The 25,993-nt window shown below is 40.7% G+C and overlaps 1 long non-coding RNA gene across 1 annotated transcript in view; it reads right to left on the minus strand.

Moving 5' to 3' along the window:
• The window catches only part of LOC145546965 (uncharacterized), a 473,665-nt gene that overhangs the window by 101,891 nt on the left and 345,781 nt on the right, over positions 1-25,993 (minus strand). The window contains exon 6 of the long non-coding RNA XR_014083422.1: positions 8,690-8,776. This is a non-coding gene — a long non-coding RNA (uncharacterized LOC145546965). The remainder of the gene's footprint in view (positions 1-8,689; positions 8,777-25,993) is intronic.

The following is a 25,993-nucleotide window of genomic DNA, read 5'->3' on the forward strand; positions in this document are numbered from 1 at the left end:
TCCTTTTGTGCTGGGAATGCATTGTTTCTTGGAAGGAATGTTGAATTGCAAAGGTTTTTTAATGTGGCTTTTATAATAAGCTTTGTTGAGAGCAAAAAAATATGTTTATTTGGAAGATAAATATGGGAAGGATGTTCCCCACTCCAGACCCTGGATATTTTCAAACAGTCTCTCTACGTGGTCCTTATCCTCCTTCTCAGTAATACCTGTGCCCTCAATTCTTACTCCTCTCCCTACTTTGTAGTCTCCTAAGCCTGATTTTTTTTTCCATAAATTTTTCCAATTTTTCATTCATTTGACAAATGGTTTATAGTACCCAATTACTCCCTGGCCCCATGGAGCTTAAATTCAAGCGGGGCAAAACAGATAATTAACATAATATATATGCAAATGAAGTATGTTAGAAGGCACTGAGTGCTATGGAGAAAAATAAACAAGGTGAAGGGGATGTGAAAGTGCCAGAGGGCTGAATCAAAACTTTCCTATGTTCCTTCTGTTTTTCTTAAACTTTCAGCTGTTCTGATACACTGATTCTTCTTGATTTGCTGCTGGGAGAAAGCAAATTCTTTTCCTTTTTCTCTTGCTTTCCCTTTAAGATGTGCAATGTGCAAATAATAACTAATATTTGAATGGAATCTTCATAATCATTATATCTTTTAATCCTCTACAAGCTTCAGAAAAGTGAATAACTTGGTTCAGGTCAAATAGCTACTAACTAACAAATAGGAATCTTGAACCCAGGTTCTCTGAAACCAAGTTGCTCGGACTTTTGTACATATGGTCACTTCCATTGTTTGATTCCCAAAAGAAAAACTAAAGGTATGAATATTGGGACAAGTGGAGGAGAGAATATCTTAAATAAAATGGCAAAAGAATCATTCTTCATGAGGGCAATAGATAAACTGTCTTAGTGGATATTGCTGCTGCTAAGTCGCTTCAGTCGTGTCCGACTCTGTGCAACCCCTGGGATTCTCCAGGCAAGAACACTGGAGTGGGTTGCCATTTCCTTCTCCAGTGCATGAAAGTGAAAAGTGAAAGTGAAGTCGCTCAGTCGTGTCCGACTCCTAGCGACCCCATGGACTGCAGCCCGCCAGGCTCCTCCGTCCATGGGATTTTCCAGGCAAGAGTACTGGAGTGGGTTGCCATTGCCTTCTCCTAGTGGATATTACGGCTGCTCAATCATTCAACAAATGTTTCTTGAGTGTCAATTATGTGCTAGGTGCTAAGAGTCATCATCTGCATCATCAACCTAAGATACCTTAGATTTAACGATATACAGTGTCAGACTGAGGCATAAATGTTTTAAATAAGAGCGGGATTATCATATTAATAATTGTCTCGTGAGTCTATTAAATTTAAGAGGGGTCAAGAAAAAAAGTTACTAATATATGAAGAAGTAGAAACAAAGGACACAGGAAGTGTAAATAAACTAAATTTAAAAACAAGGGCAGAATTAAGTGTTAAATCAGAGAGTACGCCTGTTAACTTAATAATAAGTTCAATAGGGTGAAGTTAGGCTATAGCATTAGTTGCTATAAATTTCTTTTGAAAAATCTTAAAGAGAGACATTGCATGAAAGAGATATGGTGTGATGGACCAAGCACAAGACATAAGACTTTCCAATCCTGACTCTGTCATTTAGCAGTTTTGTGACCTTTAACTGTAAAATGAAGTTAATAATCCTTACCCAGCAGGGTTGGGATTGCATAACATCACACATGTAAACGTGGCACCTAGGTGAGAAGTTTTGTCTGAGCTCTTACAACTGCAGGGGACAGAAATGCGACTCCAAGGGTTATTTATTGGCTTGCATGAATAAAATGCAATGCTGGGGCTTTAGGCGTGTCTAGAGGCAAGAACTCAAGAGCATTGTCACCAGGAGCCCATCTCTTGGCTATGCTCTCATTTGTGCTAATTTATCCTGAGCTTGGCACTTCCTTGAGGGAACAAAATGGCGACTGGCAGCTCTACACTCAATTCTTCCCAGTTACAAAATTTTTCTCCATAATTCTACTCAAACCCTTAATTGGCCCTAGTTGGACTATGGGACTACTTCATTAGGGACAAGGAGTCACTGTCCCTAATGATTAGGGACAAGCTAATCATTAGAGACAAGGAAATCAACCCCCAATATTCATTGGAAGGACTGATGCTTCAATATTTGGAGCTGAAGCTCCAATACTTCGGCCACCTAATGCGAAGAGCCAACTCATTGGAAAAGACCCATTTGCTGGGAAAGTTGAGGGCAGGAGGAGAAGACAGAGACAAAGAATAAGATGGATGGATGGCATCATCATTTCAACAGACATGAGTTTGAGCGCACTTCGGGAAATAGTGAAGGACAGGGAAGCCTGGTGTGCTACAGTCCATGGGGTCACAAAGAATCAGATATATTTTAGCAACTGAACAACAACAAAGGGACAAGGCAATTTACTGCTCTGATTTGCTTGGCTTGGTTCATATGCCAACCAGAGATAAAGACAGCCCAACTGATCTACAGACACTAAAGGAGAGAAGGCTGATGTTCCAGAGTAACCCAGAAGACTGTAGTGAGAAGGGGGAATACAAAATGAGAAAAGCAAATTAACTCCACCAGTACAGAGGTTCAGTTAGTATTTGTTGCATCTTGATCAGTTACATTTGGGTATCATGTCTCTGGGTAGAACAGAAATAGAACATAGAACTCAGTCCCTATGCTAATCATGTTTTCTAAACCATGTTTATTCTGCAAGAAAATGTAATAATCAAAACAATACTGTTTTCTCTGAGCACAGAGAGCCCACTCAAATAGCCCTGTGCTTTTCAAAAAAAAAAAAATTCATTGCTATGGAAAATGCATTTCTTGCTTGGCTCATGAGCTGGGAAGAGAATATTGAAATATTAATATCTAGTGCATGCACCTAGAAATGACCCCGTATGCATAAATACACCTTAGCATCTCCATTTATACCTACATCGAGGAAAAAATTAAATTATGATATACTGCTGTGAAGAAATGAAATGAAACACCAGACATATATTAAACTTAAAGAATAGAAATGAACCCACAACACAAGAAAATTTGGAATCTCACACACTCTGCTTTCCTTAATATGGATCTCTGTGCTTTCTGGTCTGTTTCTATTGACTATTTGCGAACTTAGTGATATATAAAATTAATAGCTTTCTACCTTTCACTTTGCATAAAGAACTTGATAAAGCAGGCCTCTCCCATCTTAAATACAGTGTTTTATCTTTCTTCCACCCCATTTCTCCCTTTCTTTACAGCCACAGTTCTAGAAGAGGCAGTCTACACTGGTTGTTTCTACTCTCTCAGCCCTGCCCCCATTCACACAAATATCATGAAAACATAGGAACTGCCCTCGCTAATGAGCATTATCCAAGTCCAATAGAGCCTTTTGCACTCTTACCTTATTTAATGTGTCTATAACATTCTCTCTTCTGGAAACTCTCTTTCCTCGATTTCCATTGCACTAATCTCTCCTAATTTTCTGTCTACTTCTTTGGGTGCTTCATTTCAGTCTCCCTCACAGTCCCCTTTCCACCATCTATCTCCTAAATATGATTTCCCTGGGTTGGTCCTTACTCTACATCATCTCCCCTTATCCTGTGTCTTCACTTTTACCTAAAATGCTGATAGCCCCCAAATTTTATATTTCAAGCCCAGACCTCCATCTATATCAAACTGCTCCTGGACATCTCTCCACTGGACTGGCCCATACTTGCACAGACTATTAAAAAAAAAGAAAGAAAGATGCCTGGAAAACAGCAATATCTAACAGATATATGAAGGAAGAAGAACACTGAGGGCTCAGAGACAAAATTCCAGGAGTGAGTGATATCCTAACAGCCAAAACAAGAGAGGATTTTTTTGAAAAAAAAAAAAAAAAAAGAGGGCACAAAAGTATTATATACAAGATCAAGTGACATGAAAACTGAAGACCATCCCCCTAAATTCACAGTTAGCAGCTTGTGTTAGCGATCTGGACAAGAGACATTTCAGAGGTTAGGGCAGAAGCTAGACTCCCATGGATTATAAGCCCATCCATATTTTTTTTCCTTCATGTGCATTATTTTGATTTCAAGTAAAATTTAGAAATGAATATAACCACAAAAAATTAAGTAAGCAAGTAATTAAATATCTCACTTAAAAAAAGAAGTAAATAATTAGAAAAGCACATATAGAGAACATGAGTCATTCTTTTAAGAACCTGACTACGGGGGGGAAACAGCCAAATGCAGATGAGGGCTTAGGGACTGCTTGTTTTTCCGGGTTGGTTGAGTGGGTAGCAGTTTTTAAATTGGGAGAAAGTTGAGGCTGTTTATTAAAGGAAGAAAAGCAGTATGGAATTAGAAATGGAGGAGTGATACAATGGCCAAAAAATTTCCAACCACCTCCGTTGAGTTTTATCAAAACTATGGCTTTGCACGCACTTTATCCACTTCCCTTCCCTTGACTTCCGTAATTCTTTATTGAACCCAGGTTAAAATTTAATTCTCAGCCTTGCATTTAAATGATGTCCTCAAAGTCTGATTTCCTCTCTCCCATATTATATCCCACAAGTCTTACTCGAAACAATGCCAGGAGCCTCTCCTCACCTCTTGCTCATCTCTCTCTCTCTCTGCTTGTTTATAAACTCTATTTCTTAAGACCTAGTTCAAGTCCAGCTTCCTCTTAGCTCTCCCTGATTACCTCAGTTCACAGCAGTTACTCCCTATATAAAGCCACCATGGGCATGTATAAGGTTCTTCATTTTTGCTGACTTGCATAACTATTCACTCATTTATGTACACATTCTTGTGTACAATCTGATGTAGACACATGAAGGACTTTACCACTCCAACGTCTAGAGAATCCTTAGCTTTCACTGTGGGGCCCTTGTATTAGGCACAGCTGCAACAGAGTGGTTTTGTGAGCATTGGCAAAGGCTTTGAAGGTCATTGGTGACCTTTTGAGAGTAACTGACAGGTAGACTAGGGAGCAGCAGGAGCCAAATAAGTCATAAGACAGCAAAGGGAAACACACGATTCTAGGAGAACCTAAGCATTCAAATGGGAGAAGGCAATGGCACCCCACTCAGTACTCTTGCCTGGAGAATCCCAGGGACGGCAGAGCCTGGTGGGCTGCCGTCTGTGGGGTCGCACAGAGTTGGACACAACTGAAGCAACTTAGCAGCAGCAGCAGCAAGCATTCAAATATTTGTTGAGCAACTACCATGAACAGGGCATTGCCCTAGATATGAAAGATAGAGCAGGTTTCTGAACAGAACATGTTTCTGCCTTCATGGAGCTTTCAGTTCAGAATAGCAGACATGTAATTTCAAATGTGACATGTGGAAGAAAAAGAAAAGACTACTATAAGAAACCATCATATCCTATATATTTCTGGTGACTTGATCACAGCCTGTTACACAGCGGGCACTCCCTGTCTGAAAGGATGCAGAAGAGAAAGGGAGGTCAGGGAAGGAGAAAGGAGAAGGGACATTAATCAAAAATTTGAATGTCTCATAAGTTATTTTTTCACTTTTTTTTAAATTGGAGGATAATTGCTTTACAATACTGTATTAGTTTCTGCCATACATCAACATGAATCAGCCATAGGTACACACATGTCTCCTCCCACTTCGACTTCCCTCCCACCTCCCACCGCATCCCACCCCTCTAGGTTGTCACAGAGCACCAGGTTTGAGCTCCCTGCATCATACAGCTAATTCCCACTGGCTATCCATTTTACATGCTATAAACTCTGTTTCAGTGCTATTCTCCCATTTCATCCCATCCTCTCCTTCCCCAACTGTGTCCACAAATCTGTTCTCTATATCTGCGTCTCCACTGATGCCCTGAAAATAGACTCATCAGTACCATCCTTCTAGATCCCATATACATGTGTTAATATGCGATATTTGTTTTTTTCTTTCTGACTTACTTCACTCTGTATAATAGGCTCTAGGCTCATCCACCTCATTAGAACTGACTCAAATGTGTTCCTTTTTACCCTCATATTGATGGTATAAATATTTACAAATAAAATCTGCAAGCTTAAAAAAAAAAAAGCTTCCATTCACTCATTCATGTAATAAATATTTATTAACTACCCTACTGTATGTGAGGTACTCAAGTGGAGTTATTTTCCATTTCTTACAGATGAGACATATAACTGAACAAGATTTTAGCTTATGGGTGGAAACAAAGGGAAGTTTTTGAACTAGGTGACTTCTAGAATCTCTTGCTTGCTTCTCTAAAACCCTGGACCTCAGTCATTAACTCTAACAGGGTCCTACAGGCATTAGCCCTACACAGATGCCTGTTGGGTTGAACTGCTTATATTAAGCCAAGCTTTTTCCAAGAATCCTAAATGAAGCAGGTGATTTGTAGCCACTCACTAACTTCAGATTATCTGTTTGTGAAGCAAAGGCATATACTTCTCTCTCATTTCTAAAAAAGACCAGAATTGGGAATTCATGAATATCCAAATTCTGAGAAAGGAAAGGATAAGAAGTGAGAGACACCTTCAATTGAGCAGCTGCTGGTATGCAGTCAGCTACCATCTCAACACACGCAACTGCTTCATGTGTCACATTATTTGTCATTTTACTGCAGTAATATAACCACAAGATTACAAAGTTAAATTTATGTAAATCATGTTTTGGAAATTACTGAAGCAGGCTGAGGGGGCTGTTTGTACTCAATCTGCTAATGAAAGGACCCATCTCACCAACAGAAAATCAAATGAGGGAAATATTTTGCTGTACTTCCTTTGGTCTGTTTTGAAGATGTAAAAGGATTCTGCTAAGAATTTTCCCCCCAAAGGCTTTAATTTGGAAGAAACAGGGAGGAGAGAGAGAAGTCTGTGTTCAACCATGGTTAAAGAGGCCACCTTGGGAGCTGGGGAATGTTCCCTTTGGTTTATTGTCTTTTCAGCAAGGCTGGTGGTATTTTTGTTCCCAACTGATTACTCTATCAAACCCCCAATGTTTTCAAGCAACCATAGACTATGCAGGCAACCCTTATAAGGATGATGTTCCTGCATCATGAATCTAACACTCATTTCCATAGATGGCAGCATGACTAACGATGAGGCTTCGCATTTCTATAACAATTTACAGTTTCCAGACCACTTTCACATTCATCATCTCATTTGATTCTCATGACAACCCTGTGAGGTCTGGAGGGCAGGAATTATTGTTCTTATATTTCAAATGAGGAAGAAGAACTCAAGGCTCAAAAGTGATGTCCCCTCCCAAACCTAGTAAATAATGAAGTCATGACTCTAACATAGATCTGATATTGATTTCACTGTTCTTTCCATAGACAAATTCCCAGAGTTTTCCTAAAGGACCATAGTTTGGAGAGCCATGCCATGAAAACAAAAGCACTTCCAAGCAAATAAGATGTATGTATGTATGTATAAACACACCGCATACACACTATACACACACACACACACATATATATATATTTCCCTTTTATCAGCTGAGACTCAGTACAGGAGACAGAAACCACTCTAAGTGTTTCAAGCAGAAAGGGAATTTAATACGAGAAATCCAGTGATTACAAAATTTTTGGAAAGGGTGAAGGAGCAGAAGTCAGGGGCTGCCCCCAGGCTATTCAACTCAAGAACCCATCGCTGTGCCCACAATACCAAAGTCTGGAAGCTGCTACTATCACATAACAAAGCCAAAACTGCCTATAAATAATAATGTCCCTCTGACCTCACTTGCCAGCATCAACAACAGCAGGGAAATTGCCTGCATTTCACTTTTACTTCTCAAATCCTCTAGGAATACACGTGATTGGCAGAAATGAATTCTCAACCAGAATTTTCATTGCAAGGGAGTCTGGGGCGTGTAGTTTTTAGGATGGAGTTGAGAACACCCATGGCATCTCAGTCATACCCCTTTTAAAAATGCATGGTGCTCATTAACATTTTAAGGCTATTTTAAAAATCCTGCAGTAAAGGAAACTGTTAAACTTTAACCTTGCTAAACTCAGCTTTTCCCCCAAATTATTTGACCATGGAACTCTATGCAGCAGCCCTCCATTAAGCAGAACATGCTTGGGGAAACAGCACTGAAGCAAGCTGGTGGTAGCTATAATGCAGCACACACACATGCACACAGACACACGGGTGTCAATTAGGCAACTGAAAAATAATAAAATCAGCGAGCCTCTGCTATAGGCACTATGATGGGCACAGGGGCAACTCCACAGGCCAATCCCAGTCAACACAACAAACATCAGGCAAAATTCCTTTCCTTGGAGTAATTACAGTGTAGCTGAGAAAACTACCCTTTAGGCCTAGGCTCCCAGAATTTACAATGCCAGAATTAACACTAAGTGGGAAATGAGTTAAGACTAATTAACTACGGTAGAACAGAAACCATGATTCATCACTGAGGGGTAAACCCAGAGAGCAATCTGAGATTTTGAAAATAACTGAATATTGTTACGTGGGTCAAGTACTCTCTGCGGACAGGCCCACTGTCTCTATTGTCTCTTATCTGCCCCAAATCACAAAATTATATTTCTCTTTGGCATCTGTAGGCACTTGGGTTTGATGCACATAGGTGGACATATGCAAGTGAGAAGACCTTGTAGAAAGGGTGGAATTTGAATTGAGCTCTAAAGTCTGAGTGAGACAGCATCCTCAGCATATACCCCCAGACTTCTGAGAGAATATCTGTGTTACCTGTGATACGGTTCAAGGGGAATCCCTGATTCAGCCTCGCTGAGCACTCTGGAGATGCGCCTCTGTTTCTTTGTAGGGGAGAAATCTCTAAGGAGAAAGAAATAGATGAGATGGGTCTCAACTGCTGTTTAGGATAGAATGCATCTTTTCCTAAAGGAAAGAGGATGCAGAAAAAGAAGCTAACATATCCCTTCTCATTTATGACAGAGAGAGAAAATACATGCTATATTATGGCTGTGAAGGTGAAAGTGTTAGTTGCTCAGTTGTGTCCTACTCTCTCTGTGACCCCATGGATTGTAACCTGCCAGGCTCCTCTGTCCATGTGATTCTCCAGGCAAGAATACTTGAGTGAGTAGCCATTCGCTTCTCCCGGGGATCTCCCCAACCCAAGGATTGAATCCAGGCCTCCTGTATTACAGGCAGATTCGTTACAGTCTGAGCCACCACAGAAGCCCATATTATGGCTACTGCATTTCATTATTCTGGGGGGCCACCACCCTGAATAAAACAATCTTTTCTGCATCCAGACTCAACTTTTAAGTGGCTTAAGTGAAATACTTAAAACACAATTCCCCATGCACCTGAATTTGGAAATCTTATCCTATAACAATTTGGGATTTTCTTTCTCCCCTAACCCTCACCCCACCCCCACTAACTTGTATTGAAGAAACCTAATACTCACAGTCTATTGTTTTTTTCAGTGCTTTCAAAGAAAAAGACATTTTGGGGAGGACTTTTAAAAGCCCTAAGAAACATTAATTAGGGAACATAAAAATGAAGGTTTCTTTAAAGATAGTAACATTGCTGCTGCTGCTGCTAAGTCGCTTCAGTCGTGTCCAACTCTGTGCGACCCCACAGATGGCAGCCCACCAGGCTCCTCTGTCCCTGGGATTCTCCAGGCAAGAACACTGGAGTGGGTTGCCATTTCCTTCTCCAGATAGTAACATTACTCAGGGCCATAAAACTGGCTTTGAGAAGCTGAAGAGAAGTTGGAATGAATGAAAAACACTTCTGTACATCTTTGTGCATTATATAGTTGGAATTATTTCCAATGTGATCACTATGGAATAAGAAACTGTTCACTGTAAATGTTATCAAGATGGATCTATGCCATAAGCATATTACTGGTTTAGTGACTAAACTATTTGAAAACCAACCATACCATCCATTGTCTTCAAAACAGCATGCATGCTTAAAGAAACAGACATTTCATTCATTGTCAGCTTCCTGGAAGCTGGATTAATAATGCTTTCCCTCTTTTAGCAAATAGGCACATATGTCACCAGCAAAGGATATGCTCCCAAGGCACTCAGCAAGTAAAGGGAAGACTTGGGCCCGGGACGTGGAGCTCTGGCTTCCTGGCCTATGTTGAATACACCAAAACCAATGCCCCTCAGATACCAGCTCATTGTTCATTCAATAAATATTCACTGAGCACCTACTAGGTACCAGGCACTTAGGTAGGCTCTAGGGATACAACCATGTATAAAAGAGATGCAAGAGATGCACCTGTAGCATCATGAATTTTACAACCAAGTAGGACAGGAAATGAACAGTCAGATAAATATGTCAGTTTTAGTGATAGAGGAGAATGGAGGAGGTAGAATTCGACCCAGAAAGAGTTACAGAGACAGCCTGTCTGAGGAACTAACATTTGAGCTAAGGTCTAAAGGACCAAACTTTCTGAGAAGACTGGGAAAGAGTGGGATGTGAAGAATGCTCAGTTTGAAGTGAGAAAAGCAGATAAGAAAGGGAGAAGGAGCTGATGAGGCCAGAGATGGGGCCCATGGTGAAGAGCCCCATTCTGGGAGCAATGGGAAGCCACTATAGGGCTTTATATGAGTCAACTCAGGCCATCATAACAAAGTATCATAGCCTGGGTAGCTTAAACAACAGAAATGTGTTTCTCCCAGTTCTGGAGACTAAAAGTCCAAGATTGAGTCAGTTTGGTTCCTGCTGAGAGCCTTCTCTCTGACTTGTAGACCACAGCTTTATCACTGTAAGCTCACATGGCCTTTCTGTGGTGTGTGTGTGGAGAGAGAACAAGCTCTATGATCTCTTTTCCTATAAGGACACTAATCTCTAGAACCAGACAGAAACCTACCCTTCTGACCCCATTTAACCTTATTTTCCACCAAGATCCCCTCTCCAAATACAGTCATTCTGGGGAGTTAGGGCTTTAACATATGCATTTGTAAGCGAGACAGTCAGCCTGTAATGGTTTAAAACAGGGAAATAACAGCATTTGATCATCTAATTTCATTTTTTAAATGTCACTTTGACTTCTGTATAGAGTGTGGCTCATGAGGAAGAAGAGAAGAAGCAGAGGGACCAAGAGTCCTGAAGAGAGAAAACAATGACTTAGACCAAGGTGGTGGTGGTGGTGTTGCAAAGAATAAAAAGTGGGAAAGAATTGGGTAATCAGATATTAAAAACAAAATTGCCTAATATTTGGAAAAAAAGAATAAGATCTGGTATATTAAGAAGGAAAATTTGAGCAGGAAGTAACAAATTATCCACTTTTAAATGATTTTTTAAAAACAGTATCATTTAAGGAGAGAGAGAACCTGCGTGGGTCCCCACATGGTAATGCTGCAGAATTGTTTTGATCGTTAGCCTGCTTTCTTGTATTATCACTGTGATTCATAGTTATGGGGAAATTCAAAAAGGTTGCAAGGTTCAGTTAAGATAGGCAATTAAAAAAAAAAAAAGATAGGCAATTAAATATACAAATGTTTATTAGAATATGTATTAGGTTCCTATTGCTACGTAACAAATTTCCACAAAATTAACAGCTTAAAACAATACCCATTTGTTATTTCATTGTTTATGTAGCTCAGAAGCCTAGACATCGTAGCTCAGTGGGTCCCCTGCTCAGAGTCTCATGAGGCTGAAATCAAGTTGTCAGCTGAGCTGGGTTCCTGTCTAGACCTCAGCTCATTCAGACTCACATAGTTGTTGGCAGAATCCTGTTCCTTGTGGCTGCATGACTGAGGCCCATGTTTAGTTGCTGATTAACATCTGGGGGACACTTCCATCTCCTACAAGCTACTTTTGGCCCTTCTTTTAAGGGCTCCCCAAATTAGATCAGGCCCACCTGCTAATCTCCCCAATGATTAACTTATAAGTGACCTTGATTACATCTGCAAAGCTCTTTTTGCCATATAATACAACATAAACCCCCAAGCAATATCTCATAAGAGTCACAACTTTCACCCACACTCAGTGGGAACGAATTGTATAAGGGCAAAGGTTTCCAGGCAGCATCCTATCCTGTTGACCACAGAATATCACCAAATCCTTGAACCTTGTATAAAGGTCTCCCATTACCAAAATCTCTTGTCATGCGATTCTTCACAAGATAATCTGTTGAAAATCACAAAGGTTAAAATAGAAAAAAAGCAATATACAAGCTTGGAAAATGAATCTGTTTAAAACACCCATGCTTGTAAAAGTTCAGCTTCTCAACTGGTCCATAATGGCTCTTTCAGTCCATCTCCGTTGCCTTCTATACTGCTTTGGAGGCCAACTTCTTCTAACTTGGCTTCCTTTCTAGAGAGTGTGTGCTCAGTTGAATCAGACTCTTTGAGACTCCATGGACTGTAGCCTGCCAGGCTCCTCTGTCCATGGGATTTTTCCAGGCAGGATTACTGGAGTGAGTTGTCATTTCCTCCTCCAGGGGATCTTCCTGACCCAGGGATTAAACCCACATTTCCTGCATTGGCAGGTGGATTCTTTATCGCTGAGTCACTGGGGAAGCACTTTCTAGAGAGTACTGCTCTCTAACTTCTATTTGTCCTTCAATAAAGCAGCAACAGGGAAGGACTGATGTTGAAGCCGAAACTCCAATACTTTGGCCACCTCATGCAAAGAGTTGACTCATTGGAAAAGACCCTGATGCTGGGAAGGATTGGGGGCAGGAGGAGAAGGGGATGACAGAGGATGAGATGGCTGGATGGCATCACCGACTCGATGGACATGAGTTTGGGTAAACTCTGGGAGTTGGTGATGGACAGGGAGGCCTGGCGTGCTGCGATTCATGGGGTCGCAAAGACTCAGACCCGACTGAGCAACTGAACTGAACTGAACTGAACTGAAAGCAGCAAGAACACACCTCCCTGTAAAAGGGACAATCCTTCCTAACTGCTCTATGCTAGATTGGCTAACCTGAGGGGCAAACATATAGACAACCATCAGCTCACCAAGGAGCACTTCAGAAAATCTAAGAAGGAAACTTGAGATAGGAAAAGGTGACAAAAGATGAACTAGAGGGTCCAGAAAAACATTTATGGAGGGTGACCTGGAATAGGACATGTGAGGTAAGGAGCCAGAAGATGTACTTAAATTGACCAACTAGCTTTTTCACTGTCTTTCCATCAAAAATATCAAAATTGAAACTGAGCTTCGGCAAGTGTGAGGAAACTATGGGATGGGCATACTGTCTCTCTCATCTATTTCATCCCAGTGGGCAATGTTTGATGACCACTCTCCTGTCTCTCAGTATCCTGGCAACACCAACTCCACAGGGCTTCGGCATCCTGGCTGTCACTTTATCCTGCCCCCATGGTCAGAAAGAGCAGACATTCTCTAACTCCAGCCATATCACAAGTCCCATCTCTCTGACATGACTTCCAAAATCACACAACCAGGTGTCACCCCTGAGAATAAATCCTGAAATTTCTATAGTCTCTTGTATATTTCCATAGTCTACAATTATTATTGAGGACCTACTATATACTAGCTGTAAATACAAAAGTGAGCAAATGATACTCCAATAAAAATTAATTTTAAAACAATAAAATAAAAAGGGAACAATATATAAAATGTTCTGCTCTTACAGGGTCTACAACCTGGTGGAGAGAGACAAAAAAATAAACAGTATGATAAAAGCAAGATCAATTTAGACAATAGCACTAGAAGGAAATTAAAACAGGGTGACAAGATCCTGTGGAGTGGGAGAAAGAAGCTCTCTTGGAGGAGGTGACATTTGAACTAAAAATCTAAATCCTGACAAGTATCCGGCTTGGGGAGAGATGGTGAAGAGGAGAAGGACAGGGCATAGGAGAGTGTTCCCAGCAGAGATAAGAGAGGGTTGCAGTGAACTTGACAGTGGAAGAAAAGAAGGCAATCCCTATGGCTGTAGCACAGTGTATGAGGCAAAGGAAGTGAGGAAATCACAGAGCTGAGCACAGGCTAGCGCACAATGGATCTTTTATAGGTTTTAGGGAGATCTTGAATTTTAGATCCTAAATTATATCAAAATTACTTCATGCATCATCTATCCCCAAACTATTTTTGGTAAATTTCCCATCTCTGCCGAACATATTTTACTTCCATTCTTCCCATCACCTGGCTCAAAATTTAAGCTTTAACTTGACTTCTTATGTCACTTCACCTTTCACAGTCTATCAGATGTATCAATTCCTCCCTGCTCCTTTCACCCCCTCATCCTTTTACAATCCCACGTGATCATTCTTTGCAGATCTTCCCCACCTCATGCCTGGACTATTGCAGTAGCACCCTAACTGGTCCTCTTACTTTCATTTCTCCTTGTACCAATCCATCAAACAGGATTACCATGATTATTGTCTTAAATCTTAATATTGATAAAGTTACTCCCCTGTTTACAACCTTCCAGTGGATGTCTGACTCAAAAGATCAATACCAAATTCTTGATAGGGGATAAGTTAAGCCCCTGCATAACTTGAACTTGATGTGAAGGAGAGACCTTCCCTCTCCATACTCCCTCTTCTTGAAAGTGAAAGTTAAGGGAAAGTGTTAGTCTCTCAGTCACGTCTGACTCTTTGTGATCCTAAGGACTGTAACCCACCAGGCTCCTCTGTTCATGGAATTTTCCAGGCAAGTATACTGGAGTGGGTTGCCATTTCCTTCTCCAGGGGATCTTCCTGACCCAGGGATCGAATCTGGGTCTCCTGCATTGCAGGCAGATTCTTTACCATCTGAGCTGCCAGGGAAGCTAACTCCCTCTTCTTCTCTCTCCCAAACACAGCTTGCTCACATTCTCTTTCTTGGCTTTTCTCACACTGTTCCTTTCTTTGGATGCCCCATCTTTACAAGTCTAAAATCTATTCTGTAGAATCCAGCTCAACATCCAGCTCTTTCCTCTCTCTCAGTCTTTAGAAGAGCAGTTTTCAAAGTGTACTCCTAGGGGTCCTGACATCCCACTTAAGCATCTTTGAACTCCTCCTTTCCCGACTATAGCCAGGTGAGGCCTGATTTTCTCCATGTACTTTAACCAAAGCAACATATCACAACAGATAGACTGCAGAAGCAGACAGTAAGCCAGATATTAATGAGATTAGTAAAAAAAATATAAAACAATGTCACTTTTCTCTTTAATTTTGTTTGTTTTGAAAATGCCAAATAAAAGCAAAACCAGGCTTAGATAAGACTATAGCAATGAGAGACCAGCAAGTGTCTCAATCTCAAACAGACAAAGGCTCCTCCCAAAGGGAGGGGTAAGCAGGGCCAGTAGAGACTTTGTGGGAGAGGAGGACAAGTCCATGGGGTGAGCACTTCCACAAGAAATGTTTCTTTTTTGTATTCTGCCAGTTCTCAGAATGACCTCTTAAGGGGGAGGCAGAGATGGCCCACATCTTAGTGTGTTCAAACTTGGAGGCAAGCCAAAATTTAGGGGCCTGTTGGGGTAAGAGAGAGGCCTGATTAAAATTTGGTCAAGCCAATGTTCAGTGAATAAGTAATTATGAGCCTTTGATTAAAAAGTATGGTTATTTTTCATGAAATAATTTTATGTTTACCTGTAATAGGTTTATTATTTTGAAATTAATAAATAAATATGTTTAGCTATCTTATTTTTGTACTAAACATTATGTATGGTTAATGTTTATAGATACAACCCACATATAAACAAAAGCTCTTTGAGGTCCTCAAAAATTTTTAAGAGCATAGAGGGATCCTGAGATCAAAAGGTTCAAGAACCATTGCTCTGGATCTCTCCTAACTGTGCCCATTAATCACAGAACAATGGTGTGACTCAGAGATCTTTCAGATCAATCTCTTCATGCTATACATGAAGAGAGACTTTGGGAGGCTGTGTGACTTGCCCAAGACCACAGTCAATATAAGGCTCCACTGAGATGAAATACTGACCTCCTGCTTTCTAATCCTATGTCTACCCTACTGTTGCTACTTTGTTTTTCAGATGTGTGTCTAGGTTCTATCCAACTTTTAAGATCAAGCCTGTCTTATAATTCTTTCATGAACTTCAGAGCACCTAACACACACTCCCAATAATCATACGATAAGTCCTGCAAATTCCTGTTGGATGAATGGATACAGAAAGGAAGGAAGGGGGGAAGGAACGGAAGGGAGGAAGGAAGGGGGCTTTTGCAGACCCACAGGCCTGGAAACCACTGCCATCTTCTTCTACACCCATACCATTCCACACACATTAATCTCCTAGTAGTTATTTCTAGACTTCTGGGTACACAGCCTGCTGAGGCCAGAGCAGGAATGTGGCTGATGCTCGGCTCTGTCCCACTTTGTTACTCACACTGCCTGTGGCTTCACAGAGTCCTGAGTCCTGCAGTGGTTCGATCGGACCAGAGGGAAAAGGGAGATGGAGGAGTGTGTCAACACATACAAGAGCTTCTCCAGTCAGGGGTGCTGGAGCAGAGCCCCAGGGGGTGGGGAGCCAGGTCAGGGGAACAGATGGCAGCCATTAGAACTGCCTGCTTTTAAAGAGCAAAAGAAACAAGAAAGGCTATCAATCTTTTAAGAAAAAGGAAGGAAAAGCTATGAAATAATTGGGGGAAAATAATATCTTAACAAAAGAAAACCATCCCCTCACTATTTTAAGGGATACAGATTTGCATATGCTGTAGTCAGACATTGCTCCGTAGTCCCAGGAAAATTATCCAGACCTTGGGTCTTAGAAATTGGAATGTAAAGGTGGGAGCTTGTGGGTGGAGGGATTAGCTTAGATCCAATTGTTGACCGCTTCACCACCACAGATGAGGGCTTCAGAGCATGTCCATACTGTGTAGGAGGTGATTCAATAATCATTTGTTTTCCACAGTCAAGTCTACACCAGCTAAATTTAGCCAGAGATTAATGAATCCTGTTCAAGGTACTGGGAAACTTTACATAAAGCTCACAGATATGTCTCATTTCTCCACTGTCGTCCCTCAGTTCACAGAGGACTACAAAAACTTTCTCAAGTCCATATGTTAGGTCATCTTGCACACTGCTGTCACCCAGGGTCCAAGCTACCATTGTCATTCATTGCATCCACCAGAATCCAGTGAGGAAAATGAAGTCCAGCTCTGATCAGAGGGAATTTAATATAGGGGCTAATTAGAAAGGTGTTGAAAGAGCTGAAAAGCCAAACAGGGTGTGAGGAGGCAACCCAGAGATCAGCAACTAGAGCAGGGAGCCACTGCTGCCTCCAGTATTGGACATGCTGAGGGACGAGATAGCATTGCTACTGTCTAAGATCTAGAGAAACCAGGTAGAAATAGGAACCACGAAGAACAGCATCCTGCAGGATCAGAGCCCACAAACAATGGGACTATCCAGTGGGTCTGTTCAGGGGGCTGACAGGGACAGCTGATACCAAAATGACTAACACTGCTAGGGATGCACCACAAAGAAGGGACAAGAGGGACTATCCTGTATTCTCCCTTCCTCTAGCTCTGTCATTCCCTTCCATCTTCCTTTTGGATAGACTGGACCACCCAAAAGGCTGAACCACCCAAAAGGGAGTTTGCCAGAGAGTTTGGGAAATAGACTTTTATTTTTCATGAGAAGGGTGGAGAATGGATTTGAGAATGAACAGGTAAATGATGAAAAAGTAAATCAGTAACCTCACGGAAATTTCCTCCCAGCTGGTCTCCTGGCTTTTACTTTTGCTTCTCTCTCATCCTTTTTCTGGGGAAACAAGGGAAACAGTGACAGACTTTATTTTCTTGGGTTTCAAAATCACCACAGATGGTGACTGCAGCCATGAAATTAAAAGACACTTGCTCCTTGGAAGAAAAGCTATGACCAACCTAGACAGCATATTAAAAAGCAGAGACACTACTTTGCCAACAAAGGTCTGTGTAGTCAAAGCTATGGTTTTTCCAGTAGTCACGTATGGATGTGAGAGTTGGACTATAAAGAAAGCTGAGCACCGAAGAATTGATGCTTTTGAACTGTGGTATTGGAGGAGACTCTTGAGAGTCCCTTGGACTTCAAGGAGAACAAATCAGTCAATCCTAAAGGAAATCAATCCTGAATATTCATTGGAAGGACTGATGCTGAAGCTGAAACTCCAATACTTTGGCCGCCTGATTCAAAGAGCTGACTCATTAGAAAAACCCTGATGCTAGGAAAGACTGAAGGCAGGGGGAGAAGGAGACAACAGAGGATGAGAAGTTTGAATGGCATCACCAACTCAATGGACATGAATTTGAGCAAGCTCCAGGAGATGGTGAAGGACAGGGATGGCTGGCATGCTGCAGTCCATGGGGTCACAAGGAGTCAGACACAACTAAGTGACTGAACAACAACATCCTTTCTCTACATGGAAAGCTCTATAAATTGATTTTTATCACATCTAACCTTCAGTAGCTTCCAGGATCACATCTAAATCCCTTACCATGGAGGCAACCCACTCCAGTATTCTTGCCTGGAAAATTCCATGGGCTGAGGGGCCTGGCGGGCTACAGTCCATGGAACTGCAAAGAATCAGACACAACTGAGTGACCAAGCAGCGCAAACATGGTCTACAGGGCCCTCTGTGGTCCTGCCTCTGCCAGTCTTCCCAGCTGCATTTCAAGCCACTCTCTTCCTCAGTCACCAGCCCCAACGCTAACCACTGCCTTCCACGTCCCTCTAATGTGTCAAGCCTTCACAACTGTCCTTCCAACTGTCTGAAAATATCTATGCCCCCGCTTTGGTGAAATCCTATTCACTCTCTAGGTTTCAGTTTAAATGTCATTTTTAAGGAGAGAGATTTTGCTGAGCTTTCAAAGAGATGCAACATTCGGGGTCTTAATCAATCCCTGTTCTTCTTTCCTTCTTGGCACTTCACATAGTTTATAAGTATATATTTACTTACAACTCTATTTTTTAAATATCTGCTCCCCATCTGTCTAGAAACTCAACAACAGTAGGTATATTGCTGAGTGTCATCTCTGCAGTAGCTGTTGAATCTAGCACCATGCCCAGCATTGAACTGCTCATCAAAGAATGGCAGGGGATGTGTACAGAGGGATGCTATGGTGGGAGCATATTATTTAATTCATGTGTTTTTCCAAGATCCATCCATCCTCCCTTCTGATCCTTCATTTAGAAATCTGGGAATTAACAATCCCTGAATAAAGTACCCACAATGGTAAATAGATGTGCAAACCTGTTGTTCCTAAACTGAGCTCCAAGGATACATTTTTTGACTTCTGTGTTTAGAAGGACAAAAAGTTTATCATGTCCTTTGGAGAATAACTCTTGCTGAGAAAACAGGAGAATTCTAAGGCAACCAGTTACCTTTTCATGACAACATGTGAAAAAGCTTCTCCCTTTTTATTTCCCGTCAACATTGTAACTTGTCCTTATTTTTTTGTGTGGCTGTGATTCTGTCATGCTTTGTAATGCTCATTTAATAACATAAGGATATCACAGTATGTTTATATTACTCACAAAAGACCACACCATTCTTTCTGGATGTGTAGCACATTTTTGAAAAGCTCTTTTAAGTAGGCTTTGTTTTTCATGCAGGAAAGGCTACTAGTTTAATACAAGTCAAGGACACATCCATGGTTGTAACCATGGCCCCTCCTTGTGGCAAAACACATGCAATGACTCCAAATGCCATCTCTATTTTTTCCCTCCATCTAACCTTTATCAGCAATCCAACAGAGGAGTATGAACCCCTAGCAATCTTGGTCTGCAATTTTAGCTATGGTTTTGCCACATGTCTACAAGTTTCCTTAACACCCTACCCAAAGCATTTTCTTAATGGGGCAGTCCTCCAGCCTTTTCAATTTTGGCTCATTATTTTTCATTCTACTGAGCTAAGTGTGTTATTAATGACAACAACAAAAAAATTAAGTATGGTGTGCACACTAATCTAAAATTTTGAGTTGGCAATTAGTTGGAGCGAAATGCAATTAGATGTTTTCCTTCAAGTCCTAATTTACATGCTGGAAAACATGGGCAGCCTTCACAAGTAATTGCAAAAATAAGCCCTGCTTTCAGTGTTTGTGTGCAAATACAAAGCTCCCCAGCACACCTGCCTTTGCTGGTGTGCTATAACAGAATAGAGTCCCAGGGGTCTTCTTGCTTTATGATCATTGATATATACAGCAGAAAAGAAACCGATCAGCCTTTAGGTATAAAAATGTGTTTTCTCTCATATGCAGAAGCTCATCGTTAATCAGCATCGACTTTACCCGTGGAGAGCTGGGTTATATAAACTAAGTCTGACAGTATCTTCACATAACCCCATGAGGTAAATTAAGGCTCTTCAGAGCCCCAGCACCCCTTTTTGTGCACTTAGAGTAACAGCTAATTCAATTCAATCCATTAAACATTTCATGAGCACCTACCCCTTGTGAGTTAGGAGCCTTGGAGGGTACACATTGAATAAGATACTGTTGACATCAAGAGTAGATCTAGTAGAGTAGATAAGGCAGGAAAACAGAAAGGGAAATTAAGGAAACAATACCATTCACCATTGCATCAAAAAGAATAAAATACTTAGGAATATATCTACCTAAAGAAACAAAAGACTTATATATAGAAAACTATAAAACACTGATGAAAGAAATCAAAGAGGACACAAACAGATGGAGAAATATACCGTGTTCATGGATTGGAAGAATTAATATAGTGAAAATGAGTATTCTACCCAAAGCAATCTACAGATTCAATGCAATCCCTATCAAGCTACCAATGGTATTTTTCACAGAACTAGAACAAATCATCTCACAATTTGTATGGAAATATAAGAAACCTCGAATAGCCAAAGCAATCTTGAGGAAGAAGAATGGAACTGGAGGAATCAACCTGCCTGACTTCAGACTCTACTACAAAGCCACAGTCATCAAGACAGTATGGTACTGGCACAAAGATAGAAATATAGATCAATGGAACAAAATAGAAAGCCCAGAGATAAACCCACGCACATATGGACACCTTATCTTCGACAAAGGAGGCAAGAATATACAATGGAGAAAAGACAACCTCTTTAACAAGTGGTGCTGGGAAAACTGGTCAACCACTTGTAAAAGAATGAAACTAGAACACTTCCTAACACCGTACACAAAAATAAACTCAAAATGGATTAAAGATCTAAACGTAAGACCAGAAACAATAAAACTCCTAGAGGAAAACATAGGCAAAACACTCTCCGACATAAATCACAGCAGGATCCTCCATGACCCACCTCCCAGAATATTGGAAATAAAAGCAAAAATAAACAAATGGGACCTAATTAAAATTAAAAGCTTTTGCACAACAAAGGAAACTATAAACAAGGTGAAAAGACAGCCTTCAGAATGGGAGAAAATAATAGCAAATGAAGCAACAGACAAACAATTAATCTCAAAAATATACAAGCAACTTCTGCAGCTGAATTCCCAAAAAATAAATGACCCAATCAAAAAATGGGCCAAAGAACTAAACAGACATTTCTCCAAAGAAGACATACAGATGGCTAACAAACACATGAAAAGATGCTCAACATCACTCATTATTAGAGAAATGCAAATCAAAACCACAATGAGGTATCATTTCACACCAGTCAGAATGGCTGCTATCCAAAAGTCTACAAGCAATAAATGCTGGAGAGGGTGTGGAGAAAAGGGAACCCTCTTACACTGTTGGTGGGAATGCAAACTAGTACAGCCACTATGGAGAACAGTGTGGAGATTCCTTAAAAAACTGGGAATAGAACTGCCATATGACCCAGCAATCCCACTGCTGGGCATATACACCGAGGAAACCAGAATTGAAAGAGACGCGTGTACCCCAATGTTCATCGCAGCACTGTTTACAATAGCCAGGACATGGAAGCAACCTAGATGTCCATCAGCAGATGAATGGATAAGGAAGCTGTGGTACATATACACAATGGAATATTACTCAGCCATTAAAAAAAATACATTTGAACCGGTTCTACTGAGATGGATGAAACTGGAGCCCATTATACAGAGTGAAGTAAGCCAGAAAGAAAAACAACAATACAGTATACTGGTGCATATATGTGGAATCTGAAAGATGGTAACGATAACCCTATATGCGGGACAGAATGAGAGACACAGATGCATGGAACAATTTTATGGACTCTGAGGGAGAAGGTGAGGGTGGGACGTTCTGGGAGAATGGCATTGAGACATGTGTATTGTCATATGTGAAGCAGAGCACCATTCCATGTTCGATGCATGTGACAAGGGCTCGGGGCCGGGGCAGTGGGATGATCCAGGGGGATGGGAGGGGGAGGGAGGTGGGTGGGGGGTTCGGGAAGGGGAACACATGTAAACCCATGGCTGATTCTTGTCAATGTATGGCAAAAACTATTACAATATTGTAAAGTAATTAGCCCCCAAGTAAAATAAATAAATTTATAAAAAAAATAAAAAAAATAAAAAAATAAAAAAAAAAAATAAGGCAGGGACACAAATACCATCATGAGAAAGGCTCCACAGGAGGTTGGTAGGGTGTGGAGTGACTAAGGAGCAACATTCCTGAGGAATGATGAGATGTGGTGGTGTCACGACCATGTCAGCATTCCAGTAGAGAATCTAGTTTCAGCTCAGCTCTCATTCAAGAAATTACTCTTTTTTTAAATTGAAGGATGGCTGACTTAAGAAGTTACTCTTGCAACACAACGACATGGCAGGAGGACTTCTCACCTCTGCAGAAAAACAAAGTACAGAAAGGGAAGAGTAGGGTACTTTTGCAGAAAATAAGAGCAAATGAAAAATCAAGGATTATGTGTTTTCTGCAAATAGCAGACAGATAGATGAAAGCAACATTTTATTGCACATGTGGAATCAAACAGCAAGGAACACACAGAAAGAATTCACGAGTTTGTAGAACTTAGATGATACGAAGGAAAAAAAATATATATCCAGCACAGTTTTTCAACAGAAAGTTTTCTACTGAAAACTTTCTGTTGGGCACACTGCTGAGTGGTTTATTAGTTTCTTAGTAAGGAGAAAACAGGTCAACATCAGAATTCCCCCATATATAACATATAATTCCTTCTGTACAAATAATCTCGCCTGCTAGCTGCACATAGTTCTCATTACTTAGTATGGGTTTGGTTATTTTTTACTTCTTTATACCCCATATTATTTCAAAGCAGCCAACATTTTATTATCATCATAAATTCCTAAGATAAAGAGCACCTTTTAGATATTTTCATCTATGTGGAATTCTAAACTGGATGGATCTCACCTGACTACAGAGATCCAGACTTCAATGCTCAGAGTTTGTAAAAACCACACAAGTAACACACTGCATTGTATCTGCAGAGTCAAGACTTCTTTGTGCCTAAGTGTGTTATAGGTTACAAAAGTGAGTAGTGTTGCTAAATGCTGTAGCCAAGATATAAACAAAGAAAACAAGTAATTCCAGTTGGAGGAACCAAGGAGAACCTCATGTGGAGAGCACCTCTTAAAGGAGGATGGGAGGGTAGGAAGAGAAACATTTCTGACATGGGAATGGTGTGTGCAAAGCTATGGAGGTAGGATATTACCTGGCTGTATGCACTGTAGAAAAGAAGAAAACAGAGAAATGCTTCACTATTTATGTCCTCATTTTTAAGTCTTTGCTCTTTTTACAAAGAGGGAATACTTTCATAGGAGATGAAATATTCCACAGTACCTATTTCCCTATGACAGGTAATGAGATGCTAATGAAACCAGCCTCATACTAGACAGAGAAGGTCCACCAGCACAGTTATGAGTTATGGAAGGATTTCAGAGAGAAAAATTCTTCTTTAAAATGTCCTCACACCTCCTCAATGTGGTGTTGGAGAAGACTCTTGAGAATCCTTTGGACTGCAAGGAGACCAAACTGGTCAATCCTAAAGGAAATCAACTCTGAACATTCATTGGAAGGACTGATGCTGAAGCTGAAGCTCCAATACCTTGGCCACCTGATGCAAAGAGTCAACTCATTAGAAAAGACCCTGATGCTGGGGAAGATTGAGGCAGAAAGAGAAGAGGATGACATAGGATGAGATGGTTGAATGGCATCATCACCTCGATGGACATGAGTCTGAGCAAGATCCAGGAGATGGTTAAGGACAGAGAAGCCTGGCGTGTTGCAGTCCATGGGGTCACAAAGAGTCAGACATGACTGAGCAACTGAACAAGAACAACACATCCCTATACTTAAACTCACCTTAAATTTCTCTAATGGGAGCAAAATCTTTCATTTTACAATTGGCAACAGTGTGTTAAAGGGAAATATTGTTAGAAAAGACAACAGATTAGCTCTAATTTACATGGAAGTACAGGTGATATTATTGTCTGTTGTGTGTGGGCAGGATAGCTGGAGAAGGAAGAAGGGGACAACATAATGAAACTGTGAACTTGAAATAGGGACCAGGTTACAGTCCAGGATGTTTGTTTGTTTGTTTGCTTGCTTACTTGCTTGGGGGGGGATTATTTTTTATTTTAACAAAAAGTTTTATTTTAATTGAAGTATAATTGCTTCACAATGTTGTGTTAGTTTCTGCTGTACAACAGTGTGAATCAGCTGTATGTAACACAGATCCCCTCTCTCTTGAACCTCCCTCCCACTCCCCCATCCCACCTCTATAGGTCACACAGAGTGAAGAAAGTAAGAAAGAGAAAGACGAATATTGTATATAAACATGTATAAACAGAATTTAGAAAACTGGTACTGATGAACCTATTTGCAGGGACAGAATGAAAAAGCAAATATAGAGAATGGACTTGTGGACACTGGGAGGAGAGGGTGGGATGAAATGAAACAGTAGCATTGACATATATACACTATCATGTGTAAAATAGATAACTAGTGGGAAGTTGCTCTATAAAACAAGGAGCTCAGCTCTGTGCTCTGTGAAGGTCAAGGTTTGAGTGAGGAAACAAGAGAATGAAAAAGGTCCAGAAGAAGAAGGTCAGTAGTAAGAATGACTAGTGTGGCTGACTTCATACCTATATGGGAAACAGTTGTAGGTGCAGAGATATTTCCCCAAATGCCTTCTTGAGCAGGGCAGGGCAAATCTAGTCACTGCATTTTGGTACAGTTCTCTAATAATCACAAACTTTCCTATAAAACCCAGCAGGAAGAAATCCAAAGATGTCAAAATTTCTCCAAGTACCTTGCTGCCATTGATTGTTTCAAAAAGCATATTTTAATTCTGTAAGGGAGCCCAAAACTACAGACAGCTGAACAGTTATTTAAAGGAGAACACCATTTTTAAACACTGACTTATTTTAATGTTTTTCATTATTCAGAGGTAATGCCTCTGAGTTTGGAAGAGGGAGGGCTATCATAGAAATTTAGAATATGTGGGACCACTGCTTAATGCCAGCATAAGGGCCTCTAAACAGGAGAGGCATGAGTGAAGAGGGGCTTCCTTTTTATGGGAGAGAGACTATAGGTTGATAAAATCAAGAGCTGCTTTTATAAAGAGAGCATCACTATATGGACAGGGGAACATGGGAGCTGTCAACTACAGTCCCACACTCTGTAGGAGATGTGAAGAGGGATCACAGGTGATTAGAAGTGTTTTGAGCTAACCGACTCCCCCAGGTAAGGTTAAGCTTAGCAAGAAGACCCCTGCCAGACTATCGCTCCAGCTTTGATCTGCACTCAGTAAGCAGCTGGCATCATGACCCTTTATCAAAAGCATGTGTGAGTGGATGAAAAGATAAAGAAGACAGTAGGTAGGAAGTATCCAGGTGTCCATGGCTAATTGCATTAAGCCTCACTTGTCCATCTGTGCACCACATGGGGTCTTTTTTTTCCCTTTGTATATGAGTATTATTGGCACAGAGCAAAGGCCAGTGAGGTCTGCACTTCCTTCATCAGTAATGTAGAAATTTACTTATTTTCAGATATCAACTATACTGTACTGTTATATTGTCACCACATTCTCTTATGTTCCCTGCAGGGAATGCCTTTTAATAATGACCAGCTATTCTAATAGGATGATTCTTGGCTTGTTTTTAAATTCATTCAAATTTAAAATCAACAAGCAGGTAAGAAATAGCAAGAGTCTCAATTAGGGTAAAGGTTTTAAAAAACAATAAATTACATAACATAACATAATTCCAAGAAAAAATATGGAAGTGAAAA

The sequence above is a fragment of the Giraffa tippelskirchi genome, chromosome 4 (assembly GCF_054371585.1).
Source record: "Giraffa tippelskirchi isolate mGirTip1 chromosome 4, T2T-mGirTip1v1.2.pri, whole genome shotgun sequence".
NCBI lineage: Eukaryota > Metazoa > Chordata > Mammalia > Artiodactyla > Giraffidae > Giraffa > Giraffa tippelskirchi.